Source organism: Trichechus manatus, unplaced genomic scaffold, assembly GCF_000243295.1.
Source record: "Trichechus manatus latirostris isolate Lorelei unplaced genomic scaffold, TriManLat1.0 scaffold00001, whole genome shotgun sequence".
Lineage (NCBI taxonomy): Eukaryota > Metazoa > Chordata > Mammalia > Sirenia > Trichechidae > Trichechus > Trichechus manatus.
Window position 1 is genome coordinate 40,237,164 of NW_004443937.1, and position 21,665 is coordinate 40,258,828.

Here is a 21,665-nt window from a genome sequence, read left to right on the forward strand (position 1 = left end):
GTTGTGGGGTTGTTAACCAATGTCATAAAACAACATGTGTACTACTGTTTCATGAGAAACTATTTGTTCTGTAAGCCTTCACCTGAAGTACAATAACATTTAAAAAAAATAAGAAGAAGAAGAAGAAGAAAGGTGGTCTGCAGACATTGTCCAAAGCAACAAAGTTTGTGGTGAGCTCTTCCTTAACCCAGCTCCTCCCACTTCACCACCATCCAGTTTTCCTCAAAAGCATGTGTTTAGAGGTGTGAAGGTTCTGAGACTCTCCTTTTCTCTTTACCCTGACACTCACTTGGGATCTTTCACAACCAGCTTGTCAACATATTTGGGAAAAGGTTATCTGTGTAGAAAAGGTCAGGTTCTCTCTTACTGGAGATAAGCAGTATAAATAAAACTATGAACCAGGCAGAGGGCCTTTCAGACTCCAACAACTTTTTGGTTTTTAACAGTAGCAAAGGTAGCCAAACTTCCCATTTGCCTAGGAATTTGGTCTTCCTGCTTTTTCCAGTGGTCTTGAATGGCTCTATGAGAGAATGAACCAACTTAGCAGATAGAAGGTCAGATTTTTTTGTATCAGGAAGTTTTAGTTTTTAGCTTTGGAACCCTATCTTCATTAGCATTGTATCCTTGGACAAATCACCCTAAGCCTGAATTTCTTCACCAAACAAATGAAGATCTATTTCAAAAGGGAGCTAATGAACATCAGGTATTTAGCCTAGGGTCAAGCACACAGAAGTGCTCAACAAGAACTACTATCATTATTATTCTAATTACTAATAAAGGAGCCCTGGTTGTACAATGGTTAAGCACTTGGCTGCTAACTGAAAGGCTGGTGGTTCAAACCTACCCAGTGGCTCCACGGGAGAAAGACCTGGCCATCTGCTGTCGTAAAGACTGCAGCCAAGAAAACCCTATGGGGCAGCTCTACATGGGGTGGTCATGAGTCAAAATTGACTTTACAGCACATAACAACAACAACAACAATTATAAACAATGTTCATTAAACCACCCAGCTACAGTGATTTTTATTATGACAGGAGCCTTCTGCTTTCAAAAAAGTGCTATTGTCTTCTAATCATTTACATGATTCCGGCTACAACTTAAGGCCTCTTCAGGCATCTCTTTACATGCGTTCAATGCATACTAGAGCCCACTACGTGACAAGTCCTGTTCTGGACACTGAGGAACCAGCACCAAACAAAGCAGACCAAAGTTCTTGCCATACAGCCTCACGTTCTAGTAAAAGAGAGAAGCAGTATATATAATAAACAAATGTTCTGTTAGGCAGTGTGAATGCTAGAGAAAAACAAAGCCAGGATGTATCTATCTCTCTCCAAATGGATATTGACCTGTCAAAGGCCTTGACAATTAAGATAAAGGATCTATATTCTGGAGCACTTGGGTTTTGAATCATGTAACTCATCAAGACCTTTAGATGTTACAGCCTGATCTTTGAGCCAATGATCTCCTTGGTGTGATTTCAGAAATAAGGGAAACCCACATCTATTGGTCTCTACTCATCTGGAGCAAAAGAGAAAGAAGGAGATCAAAAACTCTAAGAAGAAACTAGGCTACAGGACTAATAGCTCACACGAACCATGGCCTCATCTATCCTGAGACCAGAACTAGATGGTCCCCAGCTATCATTACCTACCTTTCTGACCAGGGACAAAATAGATGGTCCCAGATAGAATAGGAGAAAATTGCAGAACAAAACGCAAATTCTTAAAAAATGGCCAAACTTACTGCACTGCTAGAGACTAGAGGAACCCCCAAGACTATCACCCTAAGATACCCTTTAAACTTTGAAATGAACCCATTCTTGGAGGTCACCTTTCATCTAAATAACAGATTGGCTCATAAAATAAACAATATCACCGATGAGTACTGTACTCCTTTAATTAAAAAAAAAAAAAATTATACAGGACTAAACAGTCAACATTTACCCTAAAGCAAAGATGAGAAGGTTGCGGGGAGCGGGGACTGGGCAGGGAAACTGAACACCCAGAGCAGAAAAAAACGAGAATATTCACACAATGTGGAAAATGTAACTAATGTCACTAAACAATATTACAGAAATTATTAAATAAGAACCTAATTTGCTGCGTAAAATTTCACCAAAACCATAATAAAAATTAAAAAGAGAACAAAAGAAATAAGAGGACTTCAAAAAGTTAAAAAAAAAAAAAAACTATATTCCCCCTGCCTACTTGCTCATACCTAAAATCCATGAAAGAAGTAAGAGATGGGACAAAAAGGTATTTTTGTGTGCGTGGCAGCCAAAGCTAGGCTATCAAATATTAGGCACAGATGGTATGGCACTCCTAGTCCTTGTTGTGGCAGGTATTATCAAGTTTTCCCCATTCTTGTTGAGCTCAGAACTAGCTTCCCAAACATTCTCAACACAACTCTCTAGACAAAAACTGCCAGTGATTAAAGTTAGCATAAGAGATAGTATCTATGGGTCATCACAGGGTTTGAAGTAAGGTTTAAATGTAAACACATCTAGGAAAGGTATCATACTGACTTAAAATCACACTAAGTCCTAAAAGTACATTGTTATCAGGGGAGGAAGATGGCTAAGGAGAAATGCCATAAGTACATGAGGGGGCGGGGGGGGGAAGGAGGGTGAACACAGGGAAGGGTAGGGACATATTTGCAATTCCACCCACAGTCACATCGCAACATGTGTCATAGGATCTTCCACGCTCCCTCTAATTCAAAGGAACCACCTCCATTAGTGTCCCTTATGTCTTTTACACAGACACATCGCTGAGCCCACAAATTATAGTGCCCACAGATGGCAACTCCATTCTTCCACTTGCTCAGGCCAAACACCTTTTGAGTCTATCAGCAAATCCTTTCAGCCCAAGCATCAGAAGTTTAGCAGAATTCAACCATTTCTCATTACCACCACCACTACCTCCCAAACATAGCCACGACCATGTCTTGCCTAGATAAATGCAAGAATTCCCTAACAATCGTAGCTTCTGCTCTTGCTCACGCACTTACTGTATGTTATGGGCTGAATTGAGCCCTCCAAAAATATATGTTGAAGTTCTAAATCCCGGTACCTGTGAATGTGGCCTTCTTTAGAAATAACATCTTTGCATATGTAACCAGTTAATGTGAGGTCATACTGAAGAGAGTGGGCCCAAATCTAATAGGACTGATGTCCCCATGAAAAGAGAAGAGCAAAGCCACAGAGACACAGAGGGAAGCAGGCCACGTGAAGACAGAGGCAGAGATTGGAGTTAGCTGCCAAAAGCCTAGGAACGCCTGGTGCTACCAGGAGCTATAAGGACAAGGAAGAATCTTGCCCTAGAGCCTGTGGAGACAGCAAGGCCCTGTGGACACCCTGAATTTGGATTTCTAGACTCCAGGACTGTGAGGGAACAAATTTCTGTCATTTTAAGACCCGCCCCCCAGTTTGTGGTAGTTAAGGCAGCCCTAGGAAACCAATATACTCTCTATTCTCATTCAAAAACCTTCTAAAATCTAAATTAGACCATGTCCCTCCTCTGGTCAAAACCCTCCAGGATCTTCCCATGTCATTCACAGTAAAATCCTACAAGGTCCTGCACACTCTTGTCCTCAACCATCTGGCTGACCTCTTCTCCCTCGTTTGCACTCTGTCCTCCAGCCACACAGGCCTTCTTGCTTTCCTCCAACACTCCTGACGTGCTTCGACATCAAGACCTCTGAATGTGCTGTTCCCTGTGCCTGGGATACCTTTCTTCCAGGGAGCAATATGGCTGCTCCCTCACTCCAGTCGGGTCTCTGACCAAATGCCCCCTGTTCTAAGAGGTACTCCTACATCGCCCAACCTAAAATGGCACATACACAAGCCCTCATCTCCACTCCTTCACTTTATTTCACTTTATCCTAATGGATAATTCACCATGACACTTATCACTAAGTGATATTCCTTCCTCCTGTCCTTTCTTCTTTCCATCATTTTCTATCTCCCCAATAGAATGCAAGGTCCATCAGAATAAGGGCAAGGTCTGTTCTGCTCATTCTTGCGCCTAGAATAGTATCTGGCCCAGAGCAGGCTTACAAACTGCTTTTGATTAAACCTCACCCCACAGAGAACTGCCACCATAACACAGAGGGAAGAAACCACTACATCAACAGAGCTGCTTTGCTTGACTGGCTTCCACTTGATCTCCTGAAACAGTGGATGATCAAGGTCTAAACACATAATGATAGTGCTCGGGTGACAGGATGTGAAAGTCCTTTACTCTTGCAGGAAATCTAGATGCTATCAAATGTCGGATTTGCTCAGTGGCATTTAGGTTTTGAAACACTGGTGGCATAGCTTCCAGCATCACAGCAGGCAAGCCATCACAGTACAACAAACTGACAGACAAGTGGTGGTACCAGCAGGGTCACCCATGGTGAACAGGTTTCAGCAAAGCTGACAGATTAAGACAGATTAGGAAGAAGGATCTGGCAGTCTACTTCTGAAAAAGACTGGCCAGTGAAAAGCTTATGGATAGCAACAGAACATTGTCTGATTCAGTGCCAGAAGATGAGCACCTCCGGTTGAAAGGCACTCAAAATACAACTGGGGAGGAGCTGCCTCCTCAAAGTAGAGTAGACCTTAATGACATGGATGGAGTAAAACTTTCGGGGCCTTCATTTGCTGATGTAGCATGACTCAAAATGAGAATAAACAGCTGCATACATCCATTAACAATATGAACATGGAATGTACGAAGTATGAATCTAGGAAAACTGGAAGTCATCAAAAATGAAGTGGAAAACATAAAGATTGATATCCAAGGCATTAGTTAGCTGAAATGGACTGGTATTAGCCATTCTGAATCAGACGATCACGTGGTCTACTACGCTGGGAATGACACATTCAAGTGGAATGGAGTTGCATTCATCGTCAAAAAGAACATTTCAAGATCCATCCTGAAATACAACACTGTCAATGACAGGACAATATCCATATGACTACAAGGAAGACCGATTAATACAACTATTATTCAAAGTTACACACCAAACACTAAGGCCAAAGATGAGGAAATTGAAGGTTTTTACTAACTTCTGCAGTTTGGGACTGATCAAATACACAATCAAGACGCATTGATAATTACTGGTGATTGGAATGCAAAAGTTGGAAATGAAGAAGGATCAGCAGTTGCAAAATATGACCTTAGTGACAGATGTCAAGAATGGCATTATAGAATTTTGCAAGACAAACGACTTATTCATCGGAAATACCATTTTCAACAACATAAACAATGACTATAAACGTGGACCATGCTTGATGGAATACACAGGAATCAAATCAACTATATCTGTGGAAAAAGACAATGGAGAAGCTCAATAACATCAGTCGAACAAGGCCAGAGGCCGACTGCAGAACAGACCATCAATTGCTCATATGCAAGTTCAAGGTGAAACTGAAGAAAATTAAAACAAGTCCACGAGAGCCGAAGTATGATCTTGAGTACATCCCACCTGAATTTAGAGACCATCTCAGGAATAGATTTGACACATTGAACACTAATGACCAAAGACCAGATGAGCTGAGGGACGACATCAAGGACAACATACATGAAAAAAGCAAAAGGTCATTAAAAAGACAGGAAAGAAAGAAAAGACCAAAACAGATGTCAGAAAACACTTTTAAACTTGCTCTTGAACATAGAGCAGCTAAAGCAAAAGGAAGAAACGATGAAGTAAAAGAGCTGAACAGAAGATCTCAAAGGGTGGCTCAAGAAGACAAACCCCAAAGTATTATAATAAAATGTGCAAAGATCTGGAGATAGAAAAGAAAAAGGGAAGAATTCCCTCGATATTTCTCAAGCTGAAAGAATTAAAGCAGAAATTCAAGCCCTGATTTATGGGTTAAAAATTGAATGATGCAGGAAGCATTAAAAGAAGATGGGAAGAATACACAATGTCACAGTACCAAAAAGAATTGATTGACGTTTAACCATTTCAGGAAATAGCATATGATCAAGAACTGACAGTACTGAAGGAAGAAGTCCAAGCTGCACTGACAGCACTGGCAAAAAACAAGTCTCCAAGGAACTGACGGAATACCAATTGAGGTGTTTCAACAAATGGATGCAGCGCTGAAAGTGCTCACTTGTCCATGCCAAAAAATTTGGAAGACAGCTACGTGGCCAACCAACTGGGAGAGATTCATATTTATGCTTATTCCAAAGAAAAGTAATCCAAAAGAATGCGAGAACTACCGAATAGTATCATTACTATCACACACAAGTAAAATTTTGCTGAAGATAATTCCAAAATGGTTACAGCAATCCATCAACAGGGAACTTCCACAAACTAAAGCTGGATTCAGAAGAGGATGTAAAATGAGGGTTATCACTCCAGCTGTCAGACGGATCTTGGCTGAAAGCAGAGATACCCAAAAGATGTTTGCCTGTGCTTCATTGTGTAAAAGAATTCGACCGTCTTGGATCATAACAAATTACGGACAACATTGCGAAGAATACTTAATTGTGCTCATGAGGAACCTGTACATAGAAAAAGAGGCAGTCATTCGAACAGAACAAGGGGATTCTGCACGGTTTAAAATCAGGAACGGTGTGCATCAGGCTTGTATCCTTTCACTATACTTATTCAATCTGTATGCTGAGCAAATAAACTGAGAAGCTGGACTATATGAAGAAGAATGCAGCAACAGAATTGGAGGAAGACTCATTAACAACCTGCCTTATGCAGATGACACAACCTTGCTTGCTGAAAGTGAAGAGGACTTGAAGCACTCACTAATGAAGATTAAAGACTACAGCCTTAAGTATGGATTATACCTCAACATAAAGGAAACGAAAATCCTCACAAGTGGACCAATGAACGACATCATGATAAATGGAGAAAAGACTGAACTTGTCAAGGATTTCATTTTACTTCAATCCACAGTCAACACCCATGGAAGCAGCAGTCAAGAAAGCAAACAACACAGAGCATTGGGCAAATATGCTGGAAAAGACGTCTTTAAGGTGTTAAAAAGCAATGATGTCACTTTGAGGACTAAGGTGAGCCTGACCTAAGCTATAGTATTTTCAATCCCCTCATATGCATGGGAAAGCTGGACAATGACTAAGGAAGACAGAAGAATAATTAATGCCATTTGAATTATTGTGTTGGTGAAGAATATTGAATATAACATGGACTGCCAGAAGAATGAATAAATCTGTCTTGGAAGAAATATAGCCAGAACGCTCCTTAGAAGCGAAGATGGTTAACACTTCATCTCACTCTGGACATGTTATCAGGAGGGAGAGTCCCTGGAGAAGGACATCATGCTTGGCAAAGAAGAGGGTCAGTGAAAAAGAGGAAGACCCTCAATGAGATGGATTGACACAGTGGCTGCAACAACAAGCTTAAACATAGCAACGATTGTGAGGATGGCACAGGACTGGGCAGTGTTTTGTTCTGTTGTACATAAGGTCACTATAAGTCAGAACTGACTTGACAGCACCTGACAACAACAACAACATTTAGGTTTTGGAGCTATAAAACAATATTCTTATTTCCTAAGTTTTTGCTAGGGAAAAAAAGGTTCAATTTGCCAGTGTAACTTACTAGCATCTCAGCCGGTGTACATTCAGAAAAAGGGATGAAAATCAGGATCAGCCAAAAGCTGATTCCTATGAGATGGAGGTCAGACATACCTCTACTCTCCAACTTTTTCACCATTTCTAATACCAGTCGACTCCTCCCACCATACCCCACAGCATTCTCTACTTCTCTGCTGGGTTTGATAACTCATTGCAATGTCCACACAGAACTCACAGACCATACTTACGATTATGTGGTTTATTAGGGAAGTAACAGTCTACAACTCAGGATCATCTTAGGAGGAACAGGATACAACTCAGGAGAGACGGTACAGCTCATCAGTCAGGACAGCTTCCAAGGACGGCTCTCAGCTCCTTCTCAGCCATTCCTGCAGGCAGGCCCTTCCCTTGGCCTCACCAGCTGATGACCCCTCTCTCAGCCGTGCCAGCCTGCAGGCCTTCGCTAGGCCTCTGCCCCGATCTGCCAAGTGTTAGAGCTCTTTAGCTCCACTGACAAGTGCCCAGAGGCACCCTACTTTGCCAGCAAGCCTCCCACCCAAAGGCGCACAGCTCTCTCTTGCTCCGGGGGCCAGCACGCCCACTGCAGCCACCTCATGCTGTCTTCAGTGTTACAACTCTCTCTCTCTTCTGAGTCTAGGAGGTTCTCAACACAGGGACCTCAGGTTAAAGGACGTGTTCTGCTCCAGCTCTTTTTTGATGATAGTGAGTTCTCCCTCAACTTCTGTGGGATTGACCCTTATATTCAATTTCACAGCATGGCCCTGACCAATTCCCTTGGTAGACCACAATCACTCAATTTCCATAGTAATCAACCAATTCCTGAAAGGTCACTTAATCCTATTGGGTGGTTTTATGCACCCTATTTGCATAGTATACTGACCAATCTCTTGCAAGATTGTGGCCCAGCCAATCATTTTGGCAGAATCATAAACCCAAGGCCAGAAAGGCCATATTAAGAAAAAACCGTTATGCTTCAGCTAATCTGAAACTCTCTAGTGTCCCTTAACCATGCCCCTGAAACAAACATTTTACACCCAATTTTTGATAACACAGGTTTATTACAATGCAGCTATTATGTTACTGCAGAATAAGCTGTATATATCCAAAATCTAACATTGGGTCAAAAGGTTTCTTCATTGGAACTGATAGTTACTTTTAAAGTAGGAGATGGTCTTGAGCATGTCACTTACCCACTTTAAGGCACCCTTAATCTCTAAAATGAATGGCTGCACCAGGAATGAAGCAGGCAGTAGGATCCAGTGGAAAGGACTTGGGATTTGGAGTTTGATATCTGGCTCTACCACTTATCAGCCTGACTGAATCTCGATTTTTTCTTCCGTAAAGCATCCAAATCAAAAAAACCAAATCTGTTGTAGTCGAGTCGATTGTGATTCATAGCAACCCTATCAGACAGAGTAGAACTGCCCCATAGGGTTTCCAAGAAGAAGCTGGTGGATTTGAACTGCCAACCTTTTGGTTAGCAGCCGAGCTCTTAACCACTGTACCACCAGGGCTCCATAAAGCATCAATTGCAATCAGTGGAAATACCTATCTTGCCTATTTAACTCTTTAGTATTTTAAGGTATACATTTTGAGTATTACCCAACACAAGACTGCGTGGACAGGGATCTCATCTATCTGGTTCACCAGGATGAGGAGAGTACCAGACACATCACAGACATGCATTTACTGTTGTTGAATGAAGGAAAGAATACATGGACAAACAGAGACAAAAAAAAAATCTCCCTTCCTCCTGATTAAATTCAATAATGTATGTTGTAAGGACTAACTGAAGCAATGTATATTGAAAGAGCTTTTAAAATTCTAAAGTAATATAAATGTTAATTATTACCATCTTGGATCGACTTCACATTTGCCTAGTTCCACCCTGGCTGTCCTATTAATTTAACGCCAACATGAGCGGAATGGGAAAGAAACGAATATTTCTCGAGGCCTCACTGTGCCCTGTTGTTGTGGTTAGTTGTCATCAAGTCAATTCCAACTCTTGGCGACGCCATGTGTGCAGAGCAGAACTGCTCCACAGGGCTTCCAAGGCTGGGACCTTTTAGAAACAGATAGCCATGCCTGTCTTCCAAGGCACCTCTGGGTGAGTTCCAACCACCAACTTTTTAGCTAGTAGTTGAGAGTTTAACCATTCGGCCACCCATGGACTCCTTACGGTGTACTAAGGATAGGGACAGACTTCGAGTCTTCACCCTTTGAACCAACTCTACTGTGTCAATTTAGTCTTAACTTCTAGCCAGCAAAAATCAGACAGAGTCAAAAACTGAACTCACAGATCAGCCAATAGTGACTGAGCACTTACCAAAAAACCAAACTCGTTGCTGTCAAGTCGATTCCGACTCAGAGTAGAACTGCCCCGTAGGGTAGAACTGCCCCATAGGGTTTCCAAGGAGTGCCTGGTGGATTTGAACTCCTGACCTTTATGTTTAGCAGGGGAACCCTTAACCACTATGCCACCAGGGTTTGCCTTTATAAATGGTGATTTGCAGGCATAGCTCACTTCATTTTCAAATAGCCTTTGAGGTAGCTACCTCTCTATCTTTCATTTTACAGACGATGGAACAGAGACTCAGAGAAGTAAACTTGCTCCAAGTCCACGCTTAGCAGGAGGCTGAGTCAAGATTTGACTGTCTGACTTCAAAGTCCACGCTCTTAACAGTAGATAATATGCAATACATTTGTGTAAACTTAACACTGAACGTGTGATTTGGGTAATGTTGATGCTTTTATTTTCGTTGTAGGAAGAGCTGCTTCAGCACTCTATCAGGCCTGCGTTAATATTTTATTTTCCCCAGAGTGAAATTCTGTGCCTGGGAGTAAAGGAAAGACTAACACAGAGACACGTGCAGGTAGGCAGGCCCCGTCTCCAGTTCTCCTTCCTCGCACTGTTATTCCTGGGGTGTCATGACCACTAAAGCAGCTCTGTCATCGGGAGGGCCCGCGAGAACACTTGCCACCCTCACCCTCGGGCCCCCTTCCTACTTACCCAGGGACCACCGAAATTGCATTTCTTTGCCTTTTCAAGCAAACGGACCCACTTGGGTCATTATGACCATCAGCTGGCCTGATACACAAGCAGTTCCTAATTAAGTAGGACTATTGAATGCTGTGAGATATGAAATATCTTGCCGCTAAATTGAGCACAGGCTGAAAGCAATGAGAGTCTGTTTAGATAGGCATAGTAGTCCATATCTGGGGACCAGCAGTTACGGAGACGCTGAAACCAATCATCATTAGGACAACCCTGCCTTGTCTGAAAGAGAATGAAGCTCCCCACACAGAGCTACCTGCTCAGACTAATGGTCAAGAGGCTGATAAGGCGTTAATGAGATCATGAATCAAAATTTGCCAAACAAACAATAACTCCAAAGGGGTTTGACTTTCTCTTGAAGTAACTATGGAACAAGATGACTGTGTTTAGATGTCTTCATTAGTGGCCTGTCCTTGAATAACTCCCAAGCAACCATCCTGACCTCATTTCTTTCTAGGAAAATAAACAGAGGGTCTGAGGATTATATTATAAAACAGAAAATCCAGGTACTGACAAAGGTCAACCTAATTTGTCACTTTCCAGTAAATATATTTGTGTTTATGGTTCTTTCTCTGGGAAAATTAACCGAATATGAAACTCTGAGTCAGAGTCGACTCGACGGCACACAACAACAACACAACACCATTGATTGAGCACTTATTATGCTTTTTATGGAATAGGCATTGTGCTGGGGGTAGTGGTGGCTCAGCGGTAAAATGCTTGCCTTTCATGCAGAAGACCCAGGTTCAATTCCCGCTAATGCACCTCATTAGAAACCACCATCTTATCTGTCGCGGAGGCTTGTATGTTGTTGCTGATGCTGAAAAGGTTTCAGTGAAGCTTTCAAACTTGGATGAACTAGAAAGAAAGGCCTAGTGATCTACTTCTGAAAATCAGCCAGTGAAAACTCTATGGATCACAATGGTCCGATCCCATTCATGGGGTCACCATGAGTCAGGGGCCGGCTCAACAGCAGCAAATAACAGATACCACGCTGAGGGCTTTGTGAGCATCAAGACAGTTATGTAGCTGAGAAAGCCTTTCCTGTCCAGGTCATTTCCTTGTTCTGCGTTCTCACAGCACCAAGTACCTCCCGGTCATAAAGCTGATCACAAACTCATTTGTGTGATTATCTGACATCTCTCTCTTGAGCTGGGCTATAAACTCCACTAGAGCAGGACCATATCTATTTCTCTTCCACATCATGATCCCAGCTTCTAACACAGCACCTGACACACAGTAAAGTGTTCAATAAACATCTGATCAATTAATGACGGAAGCATGTATAAAGGTTAAGAAAGGTCTCCAAGTTGATACCTGGTAAGCAGCAGAGTTAGGATTTGGACACAGACTCCAAAGCCTGGGCTGCTAACCTGCAGCACACTGTCTCTCTCTGGGCAGGACAGTCTTTTGCATCAAAACATGTCAAACAAGGTACCAAAAAGAGCACTATTATTATCACCACAGTCCTGTACAAACATTAGAACGCAAAAGGGGTTTCTCTGTGGCTACTGAGGTACATTACAGACCCACTGAAGAAGGAACAGGAGAGGTAACAACAGTATATTAGAGAAAAATGTTAGCAACACAATGCCATCACGCCCAGTCTCTCCTCAGGGCCCCTCTCCATCCTCTATTCATACTGTTTCAAGCTGATTTTGTAACTGAACATTCAGGACTCAAAGGACGCAGGGTGTGGAACATACAGACGTCTCAGTCCTCCAAGAAACCTATCAATAAATATTTTCTTAGCTTCTCAAAGGAGTAAAAGGAGACAATAAATGTGCATCACTGAGCTGGTGCCTGGCGCGTAATAAAGATGCTACTATTAATAATAACATTTATCCTCATTGATATTTGAACTCCTGTAATTATTGGTATCCAGAAGCATGAGCTTTGGGGTCAGTCACACCTGGATTCTAATCCCAGCTTGGCCTCCTAGTTTCTGTGAGGAGTTGGCCAAATTGTATAATTTCAACCTGTCTCCTATAAAATAGGGATACTACTACTACCTACTTCCCATAAGTGCTTGACCTAGAATCTGGCACAGAGGGAAAATCAATCAATAGTGCCTGTCATAGTTTCCTAGTGCTGCTATAATAGAAACACCACAAGTGGATGTCTTTAACAAAGAGAAGTTTATTTGCTCACAGTCTAGGCGGCTACAAGTCCAAATTAAGCATGCCAGCTCTAGGTGAAGGCTTTCTCTCTGTCAGCTCTGGGGGAAGATCCTTGTCTCTTAAGCTTCTGTTTCCTGGTTCCTTGGAGATCTCCATGTGGCTTGGCATCAGTCTTCCCCCATCTCTCTTCTGCTAGCTTGTTTAATCTTTTTTGTATCTCAGAAGAGATTGACTCAAAATACACCCTACACTCATCCTGCCTCATTAACATAACAAAGACAACCCATTCCCAAATGGGATTATAACCACAGGCACAGAGGTTAGGATTTACAATGATGTTAGGATTACACATACTTGGGGGGATACAATTCAGTCCATAACAGTGCTTATTAACATCCTCTTCCTCCTCATCATTATTTGGTCATCTGAGAGTGGAAAGAGTTTTGTATGGGAAGCTCCAAGGCCCATCCCACCAAGGCATGAGGAGCAGCTTTCGTTTTCAGGTGTTTCCCACTCTCCAGCAGTCCTGCCTTGTCTCGGGAAGACAGTGGTCCTTCTGGTCTCAGGGCATTGAACACATACTGTATCCAAGTCTACACTGCCAGTACAAGTCCAGGCTTGAGACCATTAGGCCAGTGACTCCCCATCAACAGTAGATTCCCGATGCTTATATAATACAAGGTCTAAACTCCTTAGCCTGCCATTCAAGGCCCAACATCATTTGGTCCAAACAACTTTATAGTTGATACCAGGGCCAGAAGATGCTTTTTCCCTTAAGAATAGAATTACAGTCCAGTAGACTCATGAGGGAATATGTCAACATTCCCATCCACATGTGCAATTGTCAAGGCTGTGTGCGTCAAATCATCTCGTTCATTCACAAATATGCATTGGGCCCTTGTACTAGGTGCTGGAGATACAACTGTGAAAAAGAATGTTTGACTTCATGTAACCCACAGTCTAGTGGGAGAGATAAAGCTATTGTGTATAATAAATATATAATCACATCAGAAATGAGTTGAAAACAAGATAACCATACTCAGACTGGGAGAGAGGAAGCTGAGTCTTAGAGGATGACTTGGAGTGAACCAGGTAATGGGGAGGTACTGTGTCGGGGAGACAGCCTGGCACTTCCATGGAACTAGAAGACAGATAGGGAGGCTGGAGTGCAGCGAGTACAGAGGAGAACGGAATACAGCGAAGTTGATGAAGCAGGCAGAGACCAGTTATTTGCCTACCACAGTAGTCCAAAAAAAGATAACGGTAGCTGAACAAGGAGAGGAAACAGTAGAAAGGAAGGAAAATGAAAGGATTCCAGAGATATTCAGAAGATAAAACAGAAACAACTTGATGACAGAATGGATTGGGTGGTGGTGGGCAGCATGGGAGGGGTGAGACAGGTAGCCAGGAAAACTCCTAGGTTTGTGGCATGAGCAAATAGGAGGTACCATGAATTCACTCTTCAAAATAGCTTGAGACAGCTGCTACGGATTGAATCATATCCCCTAAAAAATATGTATTGAAGTCCTAACCTCTGTACCTGTAAATATGACCCTGCTTGGAAATAGAGGTTTTCTATTATGCTAATGAGGTCATACCACAATACGGCGAGTCCTAAACCTAATCACTTCTAAGTGGTATCTTATAAAAAGAGCAGAATGAACACAGTGACACACACATAAGAAAAAGACACAGGCCAAGGAACTTTCAAGGATACCAACAGGGAAGGACCCTCCCCTAGAGTCAATGCCTTGATTTGGACTTCTGGTCTCCAAAACTATAAGGCACTAGATTTCTGTTCTTTGAAGTCACCCACTAATAGTGTTTGTGTTACAGCAGCACTAAGAAACTAAGACAACCAAGAGGAGATGCTGAGGAGGCAACTACACATAAGTGTCTACAATTCAGAGAAAAGCTGTGAGCTGGTCATTGCAGCTTGTGAAAGAGCATAGAGCCTGGTAAGAAGAGGGCCTGGGAGCACTGAATAAAGGGAAAGGCAATGTGTTATTAACGGGAGAAATGCATAACCAAGAGCAGAATTCCACTAGCCAGAAGTCAGGCATTTTTTCTCCAGGACCAAGATGGCCTCCCAACAGTCAACTGACCCTGCCCCTCAAATCAACTGAAAGTCACTTTGTAGAATCATATCTGCTGAACAAAATCAGTTTAGTAATATCCTTAACTCTCTCCATTAGCAAAGATAAAAAAGATAACTGAGGAGCATATCTTGGAATTTCCTTATAGAAACATTTGCAACAGAAATGGCCCATCAATTTTTACAGTGTTTCTCAAACATTTCCACTGAAGTCCTCAGAATAACAAAAGAGAACGATCCTAGATGCCTTTGTGTGGACTCTAATCTCCAACCTTTTCGTTAGCAGTCAAGCAAGTTAACCATTTGTACAACCGAGGGACTCCCAACAGATACACACACTTTTAATTCTCCCAAATATTGAAGCAAAAATTATGTGTCAAAAACGTGCCTCAATTAGCCTGTGACTTTGAGGCTGCCCTCATCCACAGCTGGGGATGCAGGGTGGAATTCATTATCTAACTTGAGAAGCATGAAATTAATCAGAGATGGACCATAGGATTTTCCCTGGGAGCAGGGGACTAGAGTCATGACGTCTGAAAGCCACTCTTTGTTCCTCCAAATTTTATAATAATAATATAGCACAAAGTAATTTTTAAATTCATTCTCTCACATAATTATCCCTTATGAGATAGGTACTATTATGTCACCATTTTAAAGACAAGGGAACAGAGATACAGAGAGGTGAAACACCTTTCCCAAAGCCCAAGAGCCCATAAGTAATGGGAACCCAGATAGTCCTGAACCACCACTTGCTCTCGAGTCAATTGTAACTCATAGTGACTCCCTGTGTTATCAGCGCAGCACTGTGCTCCACAAGGTTTTCAATGGCTGATTTGTTTCAGAAGTAGATCACGAGACCTTTCTTCCAAGGTGCCTCTGGCTAGACCTGAACCAGATGATGAGACCTTTCTTTCGAGGTGCCTCTGGCTGGACCTGAACCAGATCACGAGACCTTTCTTCCGAGGTGCCTCTGGCTGGACCTGAACCTCCAACCTTTTGGTTAGCAGCCAAGCGCATCAAACCATTAACCGTTTGCATCACCCATTGACTCCCAGATTGCCCCAGTCGTGCCAAAGTACTAATGTCTTCTCTGTTATACATTAAGCAGCGTACTCATCTTGCTACTCCCACCAAAAACCAGAAGCAAACCCACTGCTGTTGAGTCGATTCCGACTCATAGCAACACTATAGGACAGAGTAGAACTGCTCCACAGGGTTTCCAAGGAGTGCCTAGTGGATCTGAACTGCCGACCTTTCCGTTAGCAGCCGTAGCTCTTAACCGCTATACCACCAGGGTTTCTGCTACTCCCACAGGTGGCTTATATTTGGTGCTAATCAAGAACAAAAACTAAAAGATATGTTTCAAAAATAGAAAAAAGCTTTGTCTTCCCAAAACATAGTTTTATTTAACTGAAAAAACATCAGTGTGCAAACTGGACATTTTGGGTACGTAAAGTCAAGTGTTACTCGTTAAGTAAATGAGTGATGAATTCCAATATCAACAGTAGTCATTAAACAAAATTACATTTAAATTAGATTTACCAGAGAGTTTACAGTACAGAAAACATAATGAGCCAACTGTAAAGAAAGCTTCCAATACTTTTGTTCTTAAAGCCTATATTAGAAAGGATTCTCTTGTGTCATTTTAAAAGAGGAACAAAAATAGAAAACGCGAGTAAACTCTGTGATGTTTTTCTGTCCCTCTGAACATTTCTCCAGAACCAGAGCATCTCTTAAGCCACATGAGACATGAGTTAATTCACCCAAGAGAAGTCACCTTGCTTGAGGGTCCAGTGCCTTCTGCTGAAATCAAATGTACCACAGAAGGGAAAAGGGGGCATATTCCTGTCCTGAAATTCTTATGTGAACTAAAATCACCTTACTTGTGTAGTAAATGAGCCATGATATCCGATGCTAGAAATTGATTTTGAAGAGTGAGTACATAGTTCTGAAAAAGAGTGTCTGTATATTTTGTAGTAAAAAGCCTCTGAACGGCCCTAGATACTACAGAGAGGATGCAAGAGGGCAAAGGAAGACAGAACGCTACAAACAGCCTGAAAGCATCACCACTAAAGGAGACGCTTTACTCTTCTACAAACATATACATTAACTGATTGTTAATTTTACTAGAGGGGAGGGTTTGAGGTGGCCTCAGGGAAATGTCATCTCCCCTGAGCTGTGTCCCTGACATAACTAGAGTAGGTCACTCTTCTTGACAACAAGTCGACTCCGACTCATGGCGACCCCATGGGTGTCAGGGTAGAACTGTGCTCCGCAGGGTTTTCAATGGCTGTTTTTCCATTTGCTAATTGTCACCTGGTTATCTGCCATGTTCTTCCCAGTATCGCTGGTGTCTCACTTGGTACCTGGCTCACGGGAGAACGTGCTAAAAATTATTTGTTGAATGAAGGAACGAAGTTATAGGTAAACTGGCTGCAGCACTTCTCTGAGTTCCTTTCTACAAATCAGATTCTATTTCATTTCATTCAATACTTTTATTTACTGGCTATCTCTTGAAATTACTACAGGTTCTCATTCATAAGGAGAAACTGATTCTATCTTCAGGGAGGAGAGGGGAAAAAAAATTTGCAATCACTTGTTCCAAAGGTCTTTCAAAATAATGTTGTAGTATAATTTGCTTTGAAAGCAAGGTCCAACATTTCATTACCTCCAAATTTATTCAGAAAAGCTGAAGGCCCGTGATAGGGCTCATGAAGTCACTGAACGGCCTATCTCCACATGCCTTTCACACAAAAGGTCTCAACTTAATGCCAGGTAATTACTGTTCATTTTCCCCTGGTTATTTCTATTTCCTGAAGATTCCCAGGAAGGTTAGTCTCGGTGGACACCACCTGCAGTCTGAGGCGTGAGCACACCAAAAAAGGCCCAGGTTTGCTGAAGGATCTTGTTGAGCACAGCTCAGGAAAGACAATTCTGACTCTGGGGCCTAAGATTTAAACTCAGAACATCTGCCAGCCATCACCTGTCTGAGTCAAGGTCAAGAGAGAAAAGTTGCCGGCATACAAACTGGTTGCCACCTACCTCTTAAATACATCATTTTTCATGGCACCTGAAACCTGTTCCATACCTGTGGGATTATGGATGTGGGCTTGGGCTCCAGATCACCTGGACTCAATCCTCACCGTCCAGATTGTGACTCTGGGCAAGTAAATTATCTATGTATCAGTTTCCTTATTTGTAAAATAGGAATAATACTCACTCTGTAAATACTCCGTAAGCTTGTTGTGAAAAATGTAAAGTACATGGATCTGTATCGTGTACAAAGTGCTCGATCATGTTGATTTGTTTATTAGCATTAATTGTTGTTATCATCAGCATCATAGGCTCTGGTATTCCATTCACAAACGGGATTTAGCCCTACTTTTCGTGATAAATTTGATCCTAGTCCCACCAGGTATTTCTACCTAACTCCATCCCCGGGAGGTGCAAACGGTTAACACACTCGGCTGCTAACCAAAAGGCTGGAGGCTCAGTCCACCCAGAGATGCCTTAGGAGAAAGGCCTGGTGTTCTACTCCTGAAAAATCAGTCACTGAAAACTCAGCAGAGCACAGTTCTAGTCTGACATGCGTGGGATCACCGTGAGTCAGAATCGACTAGGTGGCAACTGGTTTTAATTAAGGCACATACCCAGTAGTGTGCTAGCAGAGGTTAACAGCTGACGTAAGGGGAGGTAGTGCTACTCTTATCTGTAGTTCTACCAATGTCCACGGTGTAAATACTCTCACCTTGGCTGGTTTCAAACTACCAACATGGTATCTCTGAACAGAGAGATGCTCACAATCAGCTCTTGGAAGCCAACGTGAGCCAGCTCAAGCAATGCCTACCATGTATGTTCAGGAAATGAAAAAGTCACTGACAAATATCCTTCCAAGGTGTACATGGCTGATGTAAAAGGAGCTTTTATATGCCTAATTGTGAGAGTGCAAATATGACTTCTTTTTAAGTATTAGAAACGGAAATACGGTTTCTAATGCACTTCCCATCTGAATGAAACATTAACGACTATCATCCGTCTGTGCAGTCCTCTTCTAGTAAATGTGATCTTTCAAACTTTATTTTTCCTTTTCAGTCCCACATCTGCTAGTGTTTTCCATTTGCCAGCTCCCAACATGTCACCAATTACTTCTTTTTTATTTTGTCACCTCATGCTGATGTTTCATCAGTGACAACCGCTGGGTTCTGCTGAGAATTAACAGTCTGCAGTACCTCTAGGAGGGCACCTAATTCACTAAGTACACCAAACCTTTTCTTCTCCAAAGAAGATTGTTTAATAGAAAGACAGCGTGAGGTTAATGTTGTACAAAGCATGGTTTTTCCCTTGGAATCATCAAAAAACTGGAAAAAAAAAGTGCTTGATTCACGAAGACCGGTTTTTACACAGGAACAAGAAATCACTTACATTTAAGAAGTATTATTTCAACTGGCATTTTTTTTTTTGCTGAACACAAAGCAAAAAATTAATACATTTGAGTCTGAACAAGCTTGCGTGGTAAACTATTCAATCAAAATGGTTTTACATTTAAAAGCAGGCCACTGAAAGGACTTCAGGTCAGGCACACAAACGCTTGAAAACTTATAAGACACAAGAGGCCTCCAAAATCATTTTAGTCAAAAACAAAGCAAAACTTTCAAGAAAAGAGTTTTTTGTTTGCTTTTTAACCAATTTGTCGTATAAATACATCATTATCCTCCATAAAGAGTTCCTAAACAACGTGATGAATTATCTCTAAATTTTTGAGCAGGCAGTAGGTACCCAGAAGTAAACACACCAAAAACACTGAAGATTAAACCACTGAACTCTAATGAGGTGCCTTAAAACCAGGTACTGTTTTCCAAAGTTTTATAAAACTCAACCTAGCCAACAATCTTTTTTTCAAGATTCAAACAATGAAACAAGCCATGTTGAAACTCCGTAACAGTGTGCAGTCAAATGGTCCCTGCTTCAGACCCAGAGGTGTGTGTGAAAGGGGAGGACGGTGGAGCATTCAAGTTTCCTGACATGGGGCAGAGGAGGCAGGTAAAGACAGAGGGGAGAAGGGGTAATCTCTTAAAACAGTAGTCCTTCCCCTCTAGTCAATTCTGACTCACAGCTACACTACAGGACAGAGTAGAACTGTCCCATAGGGTTTCCAAGGCTGTAATCTTTACAGAAGCACACTGCCACATCTTTCCCTGCAGAGCAGCTGGCAGGTTCAAACCGCTGACCTTTCGGTTAGCAACCACGTGCTTTAACCACTGTGCCACCAGGAATATCTAATATCTTTGGAGTATCAAGCCTAAAAGAAAGCCCTCAGCATATATAATCTTCTCCAGTCTCTACAACACTGTGAAGCCGGTATTACTATTCTGATTTTACAGATAAGATAACTGGATTGAGAGCTACTACTTAGTACAGTCGGCCATCCGTATCTGCAGGTTCTGCATCCGTGGATTCAACTGTAGATGAAAAATATTAAGAAAAACAAGAAGTGATGTGCAGGCATCCCCTGTTGTAGCCCCCCACCATCTCACAGATCCTCGGTCTCTCTCCAACACTCGTTGTTTAAACATTGTTCACCTCGCATCTTATCCCTGGTCCCTAAGTAGTACTGTATAACAACTGTTTACATATCATTTACATTGCATTAGATAATGAAAGGAATCTAGAGATAATTTAAGGAATAGTGGAGGACGCACATAGGTTACATGCACATTTTATGTAAGAGACTTGAGCATCTGCGGATTTTGGTACCCGCGGTGGGGGCAGGGGGTCCAGGAACCAATCCCCCCTTACACCAAAGGATAGCTGTACTATGTAAACGACCAAGATGCAGATGCTCAGCCAAGTCTCCTCTTCAGCGGACAGAGTTGAGGGTGGGGCCTGTGTATTGAAGGCACCCACCACTTGCTTTCATGCTGCAGCTTCTCATTTCTAATCATCCTCTTAAAAACCACCATTTCAATACACAGTAAAACGTGCAAAAGCCAGAACCTGTATAAGGCAGAAACCTGTCAGAAGGAAAACTCAAATATTTTCCGCTAAAACGAGTCACAGAAAAGTGGTAAGACTGCACCCTGTCCAAGTCAGAAAACTTGCAAGACCTGGAAAAACAAGGCATCGTGTCGAGTTCCGGCTCTCACAGTTCTCACTGTATCACTTTTTAAAACGTTGAAAGGGTGCCACTTGCGCAAAATAGGTTCCAGAGCAGAACTGCTGCTCCCCCACTACCAGTTCACCCCAGCTATTCTACTGCTACAGATCCACAGTGCATAAGTGGCAGAGCTAGAATTCCAACCCAGCTGTGTCTGAGTCCAGACGAGCAAAAAAAAAAAATTATCTTTAAGTTGTTGTGCTTTAAGTGAAAGTTTACAATTCAAGTTAGTCTCTCATAAAAAATTTATACGTACATTATTATGTGGCCCTAGTTGCTCTCTCTATACTGTGACAGCACACTCCTCCTTTCCACCCAGATTTCCTGTCCATTCAACAAGCTTCTGACCCCCTCTGCCTTCTCATCTCGCCTCCGGACAGCAGCTGCCCATTTAGTCGCAAGTATCTACTTGAGCTAAGAAGCACACTCTTCACGAGTATCATTTCATCTCCCATAGTCCAGTCTAATCTTTGTGTGAAGAGTTGGCCTCAGGAATGGTTTTAGTTTTCGGCTAACAGAGTCTGGGGGCCATGTCTTCTTGCTCCCTCCAGTCTCAAACCATTAAGTCTGGTCTTTTTACTAGAATTTGAGTTCTGCACCCTACTGTTCTCCTGCTCTGTCAGGGACTCTCTATTGTGTTCTCTGTCAGGGCGGTCATTGGTGGTAGCCGGGC